Source organism: Macrobrachium rosenbergii, chromosome 31 (assembly GCF_040412425.1).
Source record: "Macrobrachium rosenbergii isolate ZJJX-2024 chromosome 31, ASM4041242v1, whole genome shotgun sequence".
NCBI lineage: Eukaryota > Metazoa > Arthropoda > Malacostraca > Decapoda > Palaemonidae > Macrobrachium > Macrobrachium rosenbergii.
Genome location: NC_089771.1, coordinates 18,347,884 through 18,364,067, shown reverse-complemented (window position 1 = coordinate 18,364,067; position 16,184 = coordinate 18,347,884). Strand labels below are relative to the sequence as shown.

The 16,184-nt window shown below is 38.3% G+C and overlaps 1 long non-coding RNA gene across 1 annotated transcript; it reads right to left on the bottom strand.

Moving 5' to 3' along the window:
* Positions 1-2,048: 2,048 nt before the first annotated feature.
* LOC136855245 (uncharacterized) lies at positions 2,049-2,749 on the bottom strand. The gene is made up of 2 exons (XR_010857964.1): positions 2,389-2,749; positions 2,049-2,167 (listed from the first exon to the last, which is right to left on the bottom strand). It is a non-coding gene; the product is annotated as an uncharacterized lncRNA (long non-coding RNA).
* Positions 2,750-16,184: the final 13,435 nt, after the last annotated feature.

Below are 16,184 nucleotides of genomic sequence, written 5' to 3'. Positions count from 1 at the left end.
CTAGGGCAATGATGCAGCTAGAAGATAGGACTGGGCAAAATACGGTCGAGGTTGCAAGTGGAATAATACAGTATAAGGGGCATGATGTCCTCGCAGGGTCTGCCATACTAATTGAAAGTATTCTTTATGCGTTCTTAGTCATCTGCCTACAGCATAAGTAGATAACTGCTTTGCCTTCCCTACAGAGTTCCGTTCTGGGCTACAGTACTGTCTATACACAGTATTTTTATTTTCTTACACATCTCTGACCTCCAGTCATAACTATGGAAAGGACTTAATTTCATCTTTTTTTTTCATGAAAATGTCTGACAGATTTAGATCCTTTGCAACGTAATAAAAAAATGAATCGTATACCCTGTGGGTAATAGATGGCGTGTGCAAGTTAGGGGCATGAGTCTAGTAACGCCAGTCTTGAGCAAACTACTTTAAGAAATAGAGGAAACTTCATGGTCATTGGTTTTCTTTCAGATGGATAATAAAATTTTATTTTCCTACAAGAAAAAGATTCTCTCTTGATTTTCCGTCTCTGATATGACTTGTTTACAATGATAACTTTATACAATTTTTGCATCACGTTGAATCTGGTAACCGCCCAGTCCACGTTGAGACTAAAAGATCATTTTTCTTGGTATTACGTAGCGTCGCTAAGCTTACTTTTTTGTTAATCGTGATGACTTCATTGTTCTTCTTTAATCCATTTATATTTTGAAATGATTTCCTACAGGTATTTTTTTTATAAGGGGATATTAGTTATTTTTGCTTTGCAGTGATCAAGACCAAATCCTGGAACAGTGCTGATATCCAGACAAGAGATCACTACAGAATTAAAGGCCTAAAGCTCATGGTATTAAATCTCTACATGTATAAATTCTTACATACAATATTTAGCTTTATGGTAAAATTGGATTACCAGTTTTAGTTTGTAAAAGAAAACAACTGAGATGGCTATTTGCCTATCCGTTCGCACTTTTTCTGCCCGCCTTCAGATCTTAAAAACTGCCGAGGCTAGAGGGCTGCAAATTGGTATATTGATCATCCACCCTCCAATCATCAAACATACCAAATTGCAGCCCTCTAGCCTCAGTAGTTTTTATTTGATTTTAAGGTTAAAGTTAGCCATGATCGTGCATCTGGCACTGATATAGGTGCCAACAACACAGGCCACCACCGGGCCGTGGGTGAAAGTTTTAAGGGCGGTGGCTGAGTTTCATAGGCCGTGGGCTGAGAGTTTCATACAGCGTTACACGCTGTACGGAAAACTCGATTGCTCTGAAGAAACTTCGACCCATTTTTTACTTGTTTTTAATGCTGCCAAAAACTAGAGAGCTATCAATTGAGTGTACTGTACTACCAAGTGTTATAAGAATATGGTACGAATTTGAACGTTACACAAACCTTGCTTTCAGTAGATTTCTTCCTCATGCCTTGAGCGCAAGTGTACAAACACACATATTCATTAATCCTCACTTTCAGAAAACTGGTTGATATCGAAGGAAACTTGGGCCTCAGTATTGGCCTAAATCATCTTCTAACCTTTGGACGTGGGTGATATCACAACTGAATATGAAAAACTTATTAACAGCATGTCTCGTCACTTGCTCTTAACTATTCCATCCACTCCTGCACAACCTCTGGTGCAAACCTCTCTCGGAGAAGAGAACGGTTTACTATGAGATCCTGGTTATAAATATCAGCATCTCTTTTCATTAAAATGCCGCAGCATTTCAACATCACTGGTGCATGATGTACGACATGCATTCCCATCCCATAGGGACTTTCTGAAAACAGGTATATATATATATATATATATATATATATATATATATATATATATATATATATATATATATATATATTTTTACGTTTTTCCGTGGTTTTAGTTTGAAATATGCTCTGTGAGACAGGTAGCAACAATTTAAGGTGATTTTGCCTTGTGATTCTGACTTCGTGGGTACGGGAAAACGTAAAAAAAAGAGGAAAACAAAGGAGAATTTCATATGAGCATAGGGCTCTGGTTACTGAGGGAAATATTACGTAAAACACGTGGGCACATTTAAAGTAGTGTATTTACATAAATGACATTAGTACGGGAAAGAGGAACTCAAGTAGATTGAATGAAACTGGGGAATCCCAGCCACAGTCGAGAAGCTTCCACGATAGGATCCCTCTGAAATGAGAGATATGCACATTATACGCCAGTAATGAAAATAGACAAAAGAATAATGAATTCGAAGCTGCACTGAGGGTGCCAAAGGAGTAATAAAGAATTAATACTGCCGATGCAAGAGGCGCACGGACATTAGACAAGGGAGATTTCTGGCTTTCTCTTTAAGAAAATATTACGAGACAAAAGCGTGACTGAAATGGGGCTCTTCCAGGGCACTTTACCTTAGCAGATTTTCCGAGGGCGTGTAGAAGGCGGTCCGTGGATGACTTGCGATTTCCGAGGACGAGATCTTCCACGTGGTGAGATGCAAGGGCTTCCGTAAAGCGGCAAGGCGATGGGGACTCCTCGAAACTCCAAGCAATGGCGTGTGGGCTCGAGGAATACGGTCGAGGGGCACGAGGAGAAGTATACTTTGGAAAGGGCCACGTGGTTAGGATGCAAGGGCATCGATGGGGCCAGGTGTTGAGGACGTCTTCACAAGTTCACTCCATATCTTCCAGCCCGCGTGTGCCTGGGACCTCGTGGGCTTTTTGCCTTTTATCCCCTCCTTTGGGGCAGGGGGGGTGCGCCCAACACAGATGCTTTGACTCATTGCACCTGCTGCCCGCAGGGGAGGTTTTGGCCTGTAGGAGAAACGCCCAAGCCAGATTACTTTTGCCTCGAAGGAAAGATCTTTATCAAAAATGGGAGCGCCTTTAATCTTTTAAACCCCTGTTTTTAAGTCGATAGACAGATGGTCTATCGATCGGCCGGCTGGCAGTAAATGAAACACAACAACAACCAACCACAACAAAGGAGGGGGGGGGGAGGCAATTTGCTAGCGAATTCTTGCTAATCTATATATATATATATATATATATATATATATATATATATATATATATATATATATATATATATATATGACCCTTAGCTTCAAAATGCTGCAAGATTTTGTCATGATTTCTATGAAGCTAAAGACTCACTCTAGCAAGCGATTATGAAATATGGAAATGTCAATCGTTCCCTAAACAAAAGCAATAACGTCTGTCTCTGGATGAGTACTTCTTCCTGAGCTGACTCATCCTGTAGTGGATACAGTAGGTCTACTACAGAAGATTCATCAATCATCTACTTCCCATATTCACTTTGTACGAGCTAGCGTAAGTGTAGGCGTGAAAGAAGCCCTCGTCCAGTCACTTCAAGCATTCAGCAAGACCTCAACGTCGCAGACTTTAATCATAAATTCAAGAATCAACCACAAAAAGATTGAGAAAAGCTGCCAGATCGCCAGAGAAGAAGACATTACTGAGCCGGGTATGGGCGTCCGTTCAACTCCGTTGGTCGGACGGCGGGGGTGGGGGGAGGATGAAGGATGCTGACGTCACAGCGGTAGTTCCTCACTCCGTTCTCCGGTCGTCTGAAGTACAGACGTGTAGTTTTATGGAGTTCTGTCGTTCTTTGAACTATTGTGAATGGAGGCGATGGTGGAGGTTCAAGAGGTTCTGTGTTTTTTCTGTTACTGGATATATTGACTGGATTACCAGCCAAAAATATAATTTATATAAAAAACTGCTTGCCTATCTCGATAAATGTGTTTTTGCAGAAGCTTTATTTTTCATCAACATACACCCTTACGTGATATGATGGAAAATATTTCATTGTTACACAGCGCCATTTCTCCGTAACTCTGCCTTCAATTCCTGGTAATTTCGCTTTCATTGTAGGAGCGGCTCCATACAATTTCCCATTTCACTGCATTCGGCGCTGTCTGGTACATCTCGTGGATAAAGTTTCCAAACAGTATTTTCCGTTTTCCTAATAATCCACTCTGTTACATTCGACTTCGCTTTGACAAACGAATATTATATTTTTTTCTGAGACTTGCCGATGTTATACGCATATCGGCATGGTCTTAACTTTTATTGTTTCTCATGTTGAAATCATCTTCCTTTGTGTATATATAAACCAGTTGTTAACGCTGGATTCTATAGTGAGTCTCAAACAAAATGTAATGGATGGACTAACAGCGAACTAATTCGTATTAAAACAGAGAAGAAACGAAAACCAGTGGAAAACTATGTTATCGGGAGGACACATCCGGGCTTCACTCAGTGGAGCGCGTTCCTCAGCTGTACAACTGAGAAACTCACAGCCTTGGCTTTGAGAGAGTCGCGGCGCAGCGAACTCACCGAAAGGCCGTCAGTGTGTTGTGGGGTGTCTCCTGACGTTAAGCATTTGCTGTGTAGGCTATGTCAGCGTTGTCTTCGTCTGTCTTAAACAAAGACATCTTTGCGCCAGCCTAGTTTTTATACACGACAAGCTTTGCTTTGTTATTTTCTGTTGCCATATGGTCGTGTCTGATGTGTTTTTGTGGTGAACCAGAGTTTTAAAAGGCTCATCCATGGCTTCGTTCAGTGAACATGTCACGGCATTGCTATGAAAAGTGTGGTGTAGCGATCGACAAGCTAAAGCTAGTATGCTCTCGAAGATATCAATTGCATTGTTAAAAGCCTCGCTCTTTACAGAAGCACTTTTGGAACTCTCGATCGTGTTTTAAAAGAGAACGTATCCGAGTCACTGGTGTGAGTGAGACCCGACTCCTTGTCAAGAGAATTGGACATTTCTCGGGTGAAGGTGAATTAGGCACGACTGGGGAGATGAACGAAAGAAGCAGAGTGAAAATCTCTTATTCTTAAGGTCATCTAGGGATTATCAAAATGTGAAGGATTTTTATTCAATTGTGTGATCTTTCGTTGCTACACGCTCGGCAATTCTACTTTGTTAAAGCGTTGCATAAATTACCTGTTTGTGTAATCTAAACGGCATTTTAAAAGTTATTTTTAAATATGGAGGCTCTTTTTACACGAAGAATTTCACCATAGAGAATGCCAGTTTTTTTTTTATACATAGGCACACATTCACTCTCATACTATTTGAAACATATAAACTGGAAAACAGTCAAATTCTTATTGTTCTTTTCTTCAATTTATTTACCGAATGATATGCACACAACTCACCATCCCCGACTGAAATTTTCCCCGAGTCAACCTCCAGTGTGTATGGGGGGAGGGGGTTAGGAAAGGTTAGGGGAGACTGAGGTCATCAGCTGTTGCTAGGAGTCCGCGACTAGACCCACCCAGTGCAAATTCAAGGTAAATGAGGAATGTTACTTGAAGAAATGTGCTCTGAATTTATTTTTAGAACAACCACTGAGGAGAGAGAGAGAGAGAGAGAGAGAGAGAGAGAGAGAGAGAGAGAGAGAGAGAGAGAGAGAGAGAGAGAAGATTCAGTATAACTATTGTCAGTGGTGTTTTGTTTTCTTTGTGTCAGACTAGTTAACGAGAAACTGAAAATATTTAAGGAGAATTATTGTATGTCTAGAGAGAGTGAGAGAGACAGAGAGAGAATTATAAGATATTGAGTGTAACGAACAATCCTGAAATTTGTGTCAGACTAGTTTACGAGAAACTGAAAATATTTAAGGAGAATGAATGTATGTCTAGAGAGAGAGAGAGAGAGAGAGAGAGAGAGAGAGAGAGAGAGAGAGAGAGAGAGAGAGAGAGAGAGAGAATTACAAGATATTGCGTGTAACTAACAATAGTGAAATTTCGACCTGTCTGGAACTAAATATTAAGGAATCTTATTTATTTGATTTTAAACCTGTCATAGGTAGAAAACCAAATGAATGACGTGTAAAATACTGTAGGCTATGCGTGTACGCGGTATGTAATCATTACCAGTAATTAATATTACATAAAACATATGTATATGCAAAGGGATCTTACTTAAGTAAGTAATTAGATGCATTTAGATCGATAGACGCGTGCACATAAACAGAAAGAAGAAAGATACTAAGAAATGCAGTATTGTAACTCTAGGAATTGTCCATTTAAAGGTCATTTTAGATTACACTAAACTTAACTGTATGTAGACTCAGATGCCTGCCATTCATACGAGTGAATAAACGCCAGAGAGAGAGAGAGAGAGAGTCTCTTACATTAGTATGCATTTAATGCATGTCCCTTTGAATGACACACGATCTGAGAGAGAAGGGAGATTATACGTATTCACCGCATGTAAGCTTGGAGGACATTCTTTAACATGACGTTTTAGGCTTCCGGCAGTCTGCGAATCACATGATGATAGAGAGAGAGAGAGAGAGAGAGAGAGAGAGAGAGAGAGAGAGAGAGAGAGAATCTCTGAATCACAACATCTGTCCAAACAGCTGTTGCTTACGGAATGCAACAGCCACCACTGAGTCTTTGAAATATCCAATAACAAACGTTTCTTTTGTCTCCCCTAAAAACCTTCCCCAACACTGATTTTTTCCAGCTGCCTCTTTACCCTACCCTCATACCTCTTCCTGCCCTTGTTTAGTAGCTTCCTTCCTTATTTCCTTCTTCCCACTGAGGATGTGCCAGGTCCCTTATGTAGAATCCTGCTCTCTCTCTCTCACCTCCGAAAGCATTCCTTGGCTCCACTTGTTGGGAAAGATATTTTTAGTTGTGTGACTCACAGTCAGATTTACGCGCTTACGAAAAGTTGTTTATTTACGTGTAGAATTTTTTTTTTTTTTTTTTGTGCTTCTCTGTAAACTAGATTTTCTTCTGGAGCTCTTAAAATTAAGTCTTTTGTTAAGAACGAGATTGCATTTTACACCTTTTTCTGTTCCGTTTACATTATTGTGCAGAGAGAGAGAGAGAGAGAGAGAGAGAGAGAGAGAGAGAGAGAGAGAGAGAGAGAGAGAGAGAGAGAGAGAGAGAGAGATTCAGGTCATTGTACACATAAGTGCCTCGCATCCCCAGTATTTGTGTGAAACGTGGAATTGCTGAGAAAAAAATAAACGATAAATGTACTTTTAAGCTGACCTCGAATTGTGAAAGAAATCACAGGGTATTAAAACATGTTCACGTTCAGCCGAATGTTATGATGTTTTGTCAACTTGACTGTTGACACAAATTTCATGCAAGCACCTTGTTCTGAGATCGTGCTTATGCAATGTTCACAGTTTTATATTGCACTCTGACGTGGTGAGGATTAGTTCTTTTGATATTACTTATATTTCCGATATTCACTGACAAACGAATACTTTTTAATGTAGTTTCGATGATCATCGGTCATATTTTCAATTTGTGTGAATATTATCATTGTACTGACTGTGTCCTTTATTTCAGTAGTGCCGCTGGAAATGCGAGATATAAACAAAACGTTACGTAATTTAATTCTGATTTAAGAAAGCAAACTGAAAAACAAGATAAAATGAAAATCATATAATTTCTACAATAACATTCAATACTTGCCCGCAACTTTGAACAGCAAGCTACAAAAAGCGTGATAATGACAAAAACTTACGTTACTGGAAATCAAGATCATATTTTCTAGGATAACTTCGTGGCCTTGTTATTTAGCCTGATAGATAAGCGTCCCGCGCCCAATGACAAGATGCATGCTAAGGACAATAACGTCAATATGGAAACTACCGAAGGGGCTGAAGATATCCTGCTGAAGCCTGCAGGAGAAGCCGTCCCTGTTGCGTCTACAAATGGGGTGAGCGATTATTGTTGTTATTAGCAGCAGTTGGGCTTGATGGTTGTTCATACAAAGACCGAGACAGGTAAGAGTACGCCCACGCTGCAGTAAAACTTGTCATGAACATATGTCGGCCACTTATTGCAAACACATCACAAACATGTTGAATACAAGTCGACGACTTACAGTACAAATCATAAACAAATTGAATACAAGTCACCGACTTTTTGATAAATTTAACTTATGTTTTAAATGAGTTACAAAACATTGCTATATGGGCTTTGCTCTATTTAAGGTGCACACGTTGGCAACTTATTACTCACACATCACAAACCGGTTGGATACAAGTTGACGACTTGCTGGTAGTTCTAACCAGTGCTTCCCACGATTATCTAGCATTTACCGAAGCTTTGTTCTCCACTTGCAGTCGTTGACTTGTTTTCAACCTGTTTAGGATATGTATGCGATAAGTTGCGGACTTACATTTAAGACGTGTTTTACTGCAGTGTGGACGAACCTGAAGGTTGACGAAAAATTTGTTGTTATTGTTTTATTGCTGCTGTTGTTGTTGGTTTGTTGATTTGTTCTGTTCATATGAAGACCGAGATAGATAAGGATGGGTCCACACTGCAGTAAAACATGCCATAAACACACGTCGGCAACTAATCACCCACACTTCATGAACAGGTTGAATACAAGTTAACGACTTATTTGTAGTTCTAACCAATGCTTCACACAGTTACCCAGCATTTGCCAGAGGTTCGTTCTCCATTCGCAGTCGTTGACTTGTTTTGAACCTGTTTGTGACATGTATGCGATAAGTTGCTGACCTTTGCTTATGATGCTGGTAGTATACTAAGACTGACCAAAACAACTTCAGTCCAACTAAAAAAGTGTATTAATAGACTTCGTCCTTCTAGTACCAACAGCATTGCTACTTTGTGATAAGAAGCACAGTAAATGATTTTAGAAACACTAAAGAAAGTAGAGAATTCCACTTTCAGCAGATGAATAACACTGAAGATTGAGCAAACTGGTTGACACTTGGGTCTGTGACTTCCACAAAGTATCTGCCACTCTCAGCTGATGAACAGCTTCAAAGGTTGATCAGACTGGTTGACCCTTGAATCTGTGACCTACAAGTAGTACCTGAGTATTGTGAAGATGATGCTTGTAACGAGGATCAGTGAGTAGAGGAGGAATGCAAGCAGTGATTCTCGAGAATCACAAGCAGAGAAGTCCTTACAGCTACGTTAGAGTGAATTATTCTAATTAGATATGAGTTCTTTCCTTGTATTCTATCATGGAGAATAGTGTGTCAGAATCCTACACAGATGTGAGAATAATATCCTTTACAAAAATGATTCAGAATCCTACCCAGATGTGAGAATATTATCCTTTACAAAAATCATTCAGAATCCTACTCAGATGTGAGAATATTTGCCTTTACAACTATGATTCAGAGTCCTACCCTGATGTGAGAATATTATCCTTTAAAAAATGATTCAAAATCCTACACAGATGTGAGAATATTATCCTTTACAAAAATTATTCAGAATCCTACCCAGATGTGAGAATATTATCCTTTACAAAAATGATTCAGAATCCTATCCAGATGTGAGAATATTACCTTTTACAAAGTCCAGTAATCTTTTCAGAAGCAGATTCTGTTAGTCCCATATGATCTTTGCAAGAGTTTTCCGTATTCTATTCATATATGAGCCCAAAATGGTGGCAGATTAACAGGTTCTCTTTCCAAACTTTCAGCCATCATTGTGAAGGCAAAAGGAGACGAAGAGATAAGGAAAAATTAGCCTTGGAAGTACTGAAATAAGCCAAGACTTTCTGTCGCATTTGGAAATACTATCAGTGTTAGTAGTTAAGCATCACATACAATTAAACACATCACCTGAGAGATGAGATGGAAACACGATATTTGTGAAGAGTAAAAATCATCTTCATACGAATACTGACGACAAGAGAAAACTTCTACGGGTTATTAATGAAATGAATAAAATGCCACAGAATAGAGAGTAGCTCCAGAGGTAAACCACCAGAGGCTGGGTATGGGGCAAATATAGCACTGCCAATGACAACAAAGGTAGACCAATCTGATAAGAAACTTGAAATTAGTTTACAGATTGGAGGGAAACCATAGGCAGGGAGGTCTGGCCAATAGGACCTTATGACAACACTGACAAATGCGGTAGAAGTAAAAAATCTAGACAATTGGCAACCAAAATCCCTCTTAGATGACCAAATGTGAGTTAGGAAGGGTAGGAGACAGCCATTTGTCTTGACCAATGGAAACCCCACAGACGATAAATAAGGGTGTGAGGTTCCATTTACATTTACTAAAGCTTCACATCTTCAACTCCCGATTTACCACGGAAATGAAATAGTGAAAAGGGTTATAAATCTAACTGGTTTCGTCTTTAGTTTGTGAGAATTCTTTCAGAAGGCACTTGTATGAAAACTAACTACGAAACCGGTCAGGATTCATACCCTGTTTCATTTCCCCCTGCAGGACATCTGCATATATACATCACGTCTTCTGGTGATTTCAAGCACACACAAATGCACACGCACACACTCCCACGCATGTATATATATATGTAGTCACGATGTGTTCCAAGTACCTGGTATTACACAACTAATCACAGAATTCAAAAATTTACCTCACTTCAGCAGATGCCTGAACTCTCGCAACAATAAAAATTACACGACTAATCTCTGAGGTAACAGCGATCCCTTAAAAAGCTTATTAATCACGTGAAAAACTAAGTTTATCAAAACAAGTGCGAGGTATCAACAATTAAAAAAAATATATACTAGAGCAAAAGGGTATCACTCCATCAAACAACTTTAAACTGTTTCCCTGGTCGTAATTCACTTTAGCAAAACTAAAGGAACAAAACATGTTTATCACATTGCCTTATGCACACAATTAATCCTATTCACTGGTGGTCAATAAGTGAAACGCTGTTTTTAAACATTTTAAATAAAAAATTTATTTTTACATTCAAAATTTATAATTAGAATTCACAATCTGAAAAAATTTACTATTACTTGCAAACAACACAAAATTTAATTAATACTTGAGTTAAATTATTAAACAAAACTAAATCACAAAAACTTTAATTTATCAAGAAATTAAATTAATGAAGCAAAATTCAAACTATTAAGAATTACTCAAGATTTGAAAAAAAGATCTTAGTAAATGAAAATCGAATTAAGTATGCAATGTTACATTATCTAGAAATATTTAAAATGCTAAGTAAATAAATGTTAAATCACCAATATATAAAACGTGAAAAATTAAGAGATTGCAAACACAAGAACACACAAAAATACACAATAGATTTACCAACAATAATTTCAGCAAAAATTTCTTAACACACCTTATTATACCATGGTAATTATAAGTAAAACTAAATTCACCTTACACAAGCTTGTGAAAACTTTCACAAAATCTACTCGAAATGCAGCTGCTTGAGATTCACAAAGCACACTTCTGATAGGTATCGTTACACACTTTTCCTACATTCAAATCTCAAAAACTAAGTTTAATATCAATGACCACATGAATATTTCATGTTAACAACTTCTTTCTTTTGAAGAGAGAGAGAGAGAGAGAGAGAGAGAGAGAAGAGAAAACCACACAAATGGTCTCTGAAATCATAATGAGCAAACTTTTGGATTCCATTTAGAAATGAAACAATCAGATGACGTCACTTCTTAAGCAAAACGTTTTGGGGGCAAAACTAACGCATTAGAACAATACATGATCAGAGCAGTGCAGTCTTACAAAACATGACATAATTAATCGAGATGTGTGCATTTACTCTCAAAAATGCATGACTCGAGCAGAAAATCGCACGGGATGAAGCCCCTAACGAAATCCTAACATGATCAAAACAGACTGCAACCAAGGTTGGTTTTCAGAGCAGTACATGAAACACTGCGAAATCATTAGTCTTTTTCTTGCATGAGACAAAATCTTACATGACTCGAGTACTATTCTCTCGCTTGTCAAAGCGTTATTTTTCGTGATGACAACTGAATCAAAACACGTCATATGAAACCATGAGTGCAGAAGACATGGTGCTGGGAGACAAAATGTGTAATCACATACTACTTTATTATTAAAATGTATTATTAATTCTAAACCACATTGTTAAGTTATCTAAATCACTAACTCTTTTGAGATTTGACATTACACTATATACAATATTTCAACAACTATCATCATTACACAGAACACATGATAACCAGAAAGATATACATTTTACAAGGCAATATCATGATTACATATATATATATATATATATATATATATATATATCTATATATATATATATATATATATATATATATATATATATATATATATATATATATATATGTAGATATATACATACATACACACACACACACACACATATATAATATAATACATGAAAGTGTGTGTGTGTGTGTGTGTGTGTGTGTGTGTGAAGAGATATTCAACAAAGTTATTTATTGTTTAAGCTGCCTTTATGTCAACATGGGCTCTTGCTCATGAGACTAGAGCACTAGACCATAGGAGATGCAAATAGCACGGGCTCATATGATGGACTAAAACAGGTTAAGACATAAGCTGCGTCAAGACTTGAGACTTTCACACCATTTTTACAATCTAAAATTCCATTCTCAGAAATCCCGGCTTACAGGACAGCCAAGGATAAGTCTGCCCGTAAATTTAAAGGAAATCTAAATCTTCTTTACTGACTAAAATTTGGCGGCCTCACACTTTGTGCAGCCTAATGATTTAGGTTTTAAATATTTAATTTTTATATTATATCTTTATTGAATATTGGATTATATTAATTTCAACGGTTTGAAAACTCTCACATTGTCCTGGTAACATTTATAGCCTATACTCTCTTGGTAATCGTGTGATGATTTGGAGACAATGGAAATTAGTCTAACGATTTTTAGTTTTCTGTAAAAGATAACTATTGAGATGGCTATTTGTCTGTCCGTCCGCACTTTTTCTGTCCGCCTTCAGATCTTAAAAACTACTGAGGCTAGAGGGCTGCAAATTGGATTATAGATCATCCACCCTCCAATCATTAAACATACCAAATTGCAGCCCTCTAGCCTCAGTAGTTTCTATTTTATTTAAGGTGAAAGTTAGCCATGAAAGTGCGTCTGGTAACGCTACAGGTGCTAACGACACAGGCCACCACCGGTCCGGGGCTGAAAGTTTCATGGGTTGCGACTGAGAATTTCATGGGCCGTGGCTGGGAGTTTCTTACAGCAATATACGCTACACAGAAAACTCGATTGCCCCGAAGAAACTTGTTTATTTTTACTCACTTGCGAGTTATAAAATTTAGTATACATGTACACACATGAACCATTGTAGTTGGAAGCTGTACAATGCATTCCTTTCACATAAAGATGATAAAATTGATCAAATTGAAAAAAATACTCTCAATATATGTTCTGAGACATCATTTTATTTCCAAGATTTTGGTTGAATAGATGCTGTTTTCGTAAAACCCTCCCTGGAGGGGGAACATATAGGCCTAGACTAGAAGGAAAGAGTTTGTGAAGCCTCACAAACGCTACACACAGTGATTACATTTCATTAGAAAATCGTTACCTTTTTGACGCAGTTACTCGAAAAAGGTTGAAGGAAGGCTCATGAATCTCTATAAAGTTTATAAGTATACCTTAGTTTAACCAGACCACTGAGCTGATTAACAGCTCTCCTAGGGCTGGCCCGAAGGATTAGACGATTTCACGTGGCTAAGAACCAATTGGTTACATAGCATCGGGACCTACAGCTTACTATGGAATTCGAACCACATTATACCGAGAAATGAATTTCTATCACCAGAATTAAATTCCTCTAATTCTTCACTGGCCAGCCGGAGACTCGAACGCGGGTCTATGTAAAGTTTATAAAGAGACCTACTAGTAAGTGCACCGCACAGCGGTCGCAGAATTTGGAGATTTGCACTCATCCTCGCAAACGAGTAACACCTGGGTTTGTACCTTGAGATCTGTATAATATCTTAAGACTCTTAACTCTTTCAGTATCCTAAAAGATTTCTTAACTCTTTCTTGTCTCGTTCTAAACAGTAATTTGTTTAGTACATTTTATGACAGTAAAATGTACTAAAAAAAATAAATTTTTGTGTCTATGTATTGTAAATTACATCCAGTATCTAGTGTCCAGTGTATGGTTTATGACAAAGCCCATTTATTGCTGAATGCATTTGTAGATGGTTCGTGTCCCAGATATCCACTGAAGTGCCGATCTTGAATGTTACAAGACTCTTGTCATTCATTAAGGTTTATCACTAAGCAGTTTTCAAATTTCTAGCTGGTCAAAATCGAGAGGTTTCATGCACACTATAATATAGCGTCTTCCATTCTGTCAATGGAAGACGTTATAGTCTGCATGAAACCTCCCGATTTTGACCAGCCAGATTTTGACCATGAAAACTGTTGGGGTTTTCATGGTACAAACGGCTGTAAAGGGATTTTGAGTTACGTGTGCCTAAAACGTCCAGATAGCAGACCCTGTGTGCTCTTTAACGTACCGAAGAAATAAGTACGCGAATAAGAGTAGATTTGAAAAGGTTATCTTTTTTATTCTCCCATCACTTTACTTCTTTTCCTCTTGATTTGCAGTTATACTCGACCTTGTGAACTGCTATGGAAAATGCTTCCTCTCCACATTCTCTCTCTGTCGTTCTCTCTCTCTCTCTCTCCCCCTCTCCCGTCCGGGCATCCATGAATATCATAGTAGTTATTCACTAACCGATAATTCACATAAAAGGAAGAGCTCCTTCTGCCATCTCACAGTGGTCTTTCAATTCGCGTTATTATATTTGTTCACACGCGCTCGCTTGAAGGTTAAAATCGACGAAGCAAGAGTCTCACATTGAATACAGTTGAGCTCCGACAATTACATTTGCTGGCAGGAACGTTACCAAACTGTATGACATCTTTACGTTTCATATCCTTATGCTGTACAGCAATGATGAATGAATGGGCAAAGGTCTTGTGAGGTTGGAAAAATAGCGTACGGGTCTGCTCCATTCTTTTGCTCTTCATGCGTCCTTGGTATTCTTAGCCTGCAATGATTCTATAAGTTCATCGACCTCTCTCTCTCTCTCTCTCTCTCTCTCTCTCTCTCTCTCTCTCTCAGTTAGATGCTAGGCTCTATTTTTTCATCAAGCAAGCTAAACGCGTGATGCTGCATACAGATTGAGGTTATTAGGCACTTGTTTTGGTCAGCACGGTGAAATATTTCCCGCCTCTTTTCCAGATATTTCAATCTTTTTAGAAATTTTGCTTCGGAGTTTCCTCGTTCTGCCTGAACAGAATTGGTCGAGGGTATCAGCAAAAAACTCTACCAAAAAAGAAAAAAAAAAGTGCACTCGAAATTCGATCTGTGTCTTATCAAAGATTTGTAGCAACGGATGATATACAATATACTAAATCTAGTCTTAACAATACGTGCACTTCTCTAGGGTGAGTTTTGCTAAAAACACAATCGATTTAAACCAAAATCCTGGAAATAAAATGGCATCTAGTCTTAACAATAGGGCTTTCGTGTTGACAAGCCGGCCACTGGCGGCTTTATGCTACTGGTGCAATTGGTGGCCTGAAGTAAGTTCTTTTGTGGCTTAGAATACAGCATTTTATTCACCGTGCGGGTTTAGCTACTCTTAGGGTCAGACTCCTTTCATATTATTTTTGCTTTCTACATTTTTAGTTTTCTGTAAAAGAAAACTATTCAGATGGCTGTTTGTCTGTCCGTCCCCACCTTTTCTGTCCGCCCTCAGATCTAAAAAACTACTGAGGCAAGAGGGCAGCAAATTGGTATGCTGATCATCCACCCTCCAATCATCAAACATACCGAACTGCAGCCCTCTAGCCTCAGTAGTTCTTTTTATTTTATTTGAGGTTAAAGTTAGCCATGATCGTGCGTCTGGCACCGCTATAGCTGCCAACAACACATGCCACCACCAGGCCATGGCTGGAAGTTTCATGGGCCGCGGCTGAGAGTTTCATGGGCCGTGGCTGAGAGTTTCATACAGCATTATACGTGTACAGAAAACTCGATTGCTCCGAAGAAACTTCGGCGCATTTTTTACTTGTTTCTTTAGGCGTTTCCTGTAGACGCGTAATTATTGTGAGGGTGATGGTTTGCTTAAAAAAAAAAAAAATAAAAAGTATTATTTCTTTTGAAAACTTAGTGATCCTAGAGAAAGGATTCTTTGGTTTAAGAATTTTCTTTTGGAACAATTGGCTAATTCAGTGTAGGGTATCGCTGAAAGAGAATCACTGTGAAAATGTGTACTGTTCACAGCAAAACAACTTTTCATGCCAAGAGAAACAGGTTCTCTGTAATAAGAAATCTTTGAGAAGTCTGTTTACTCCAAAAACTTGATTCAGCCGCCTTTGCTCACAGCGTTCATTATTAATAATGGTGCTGATAATT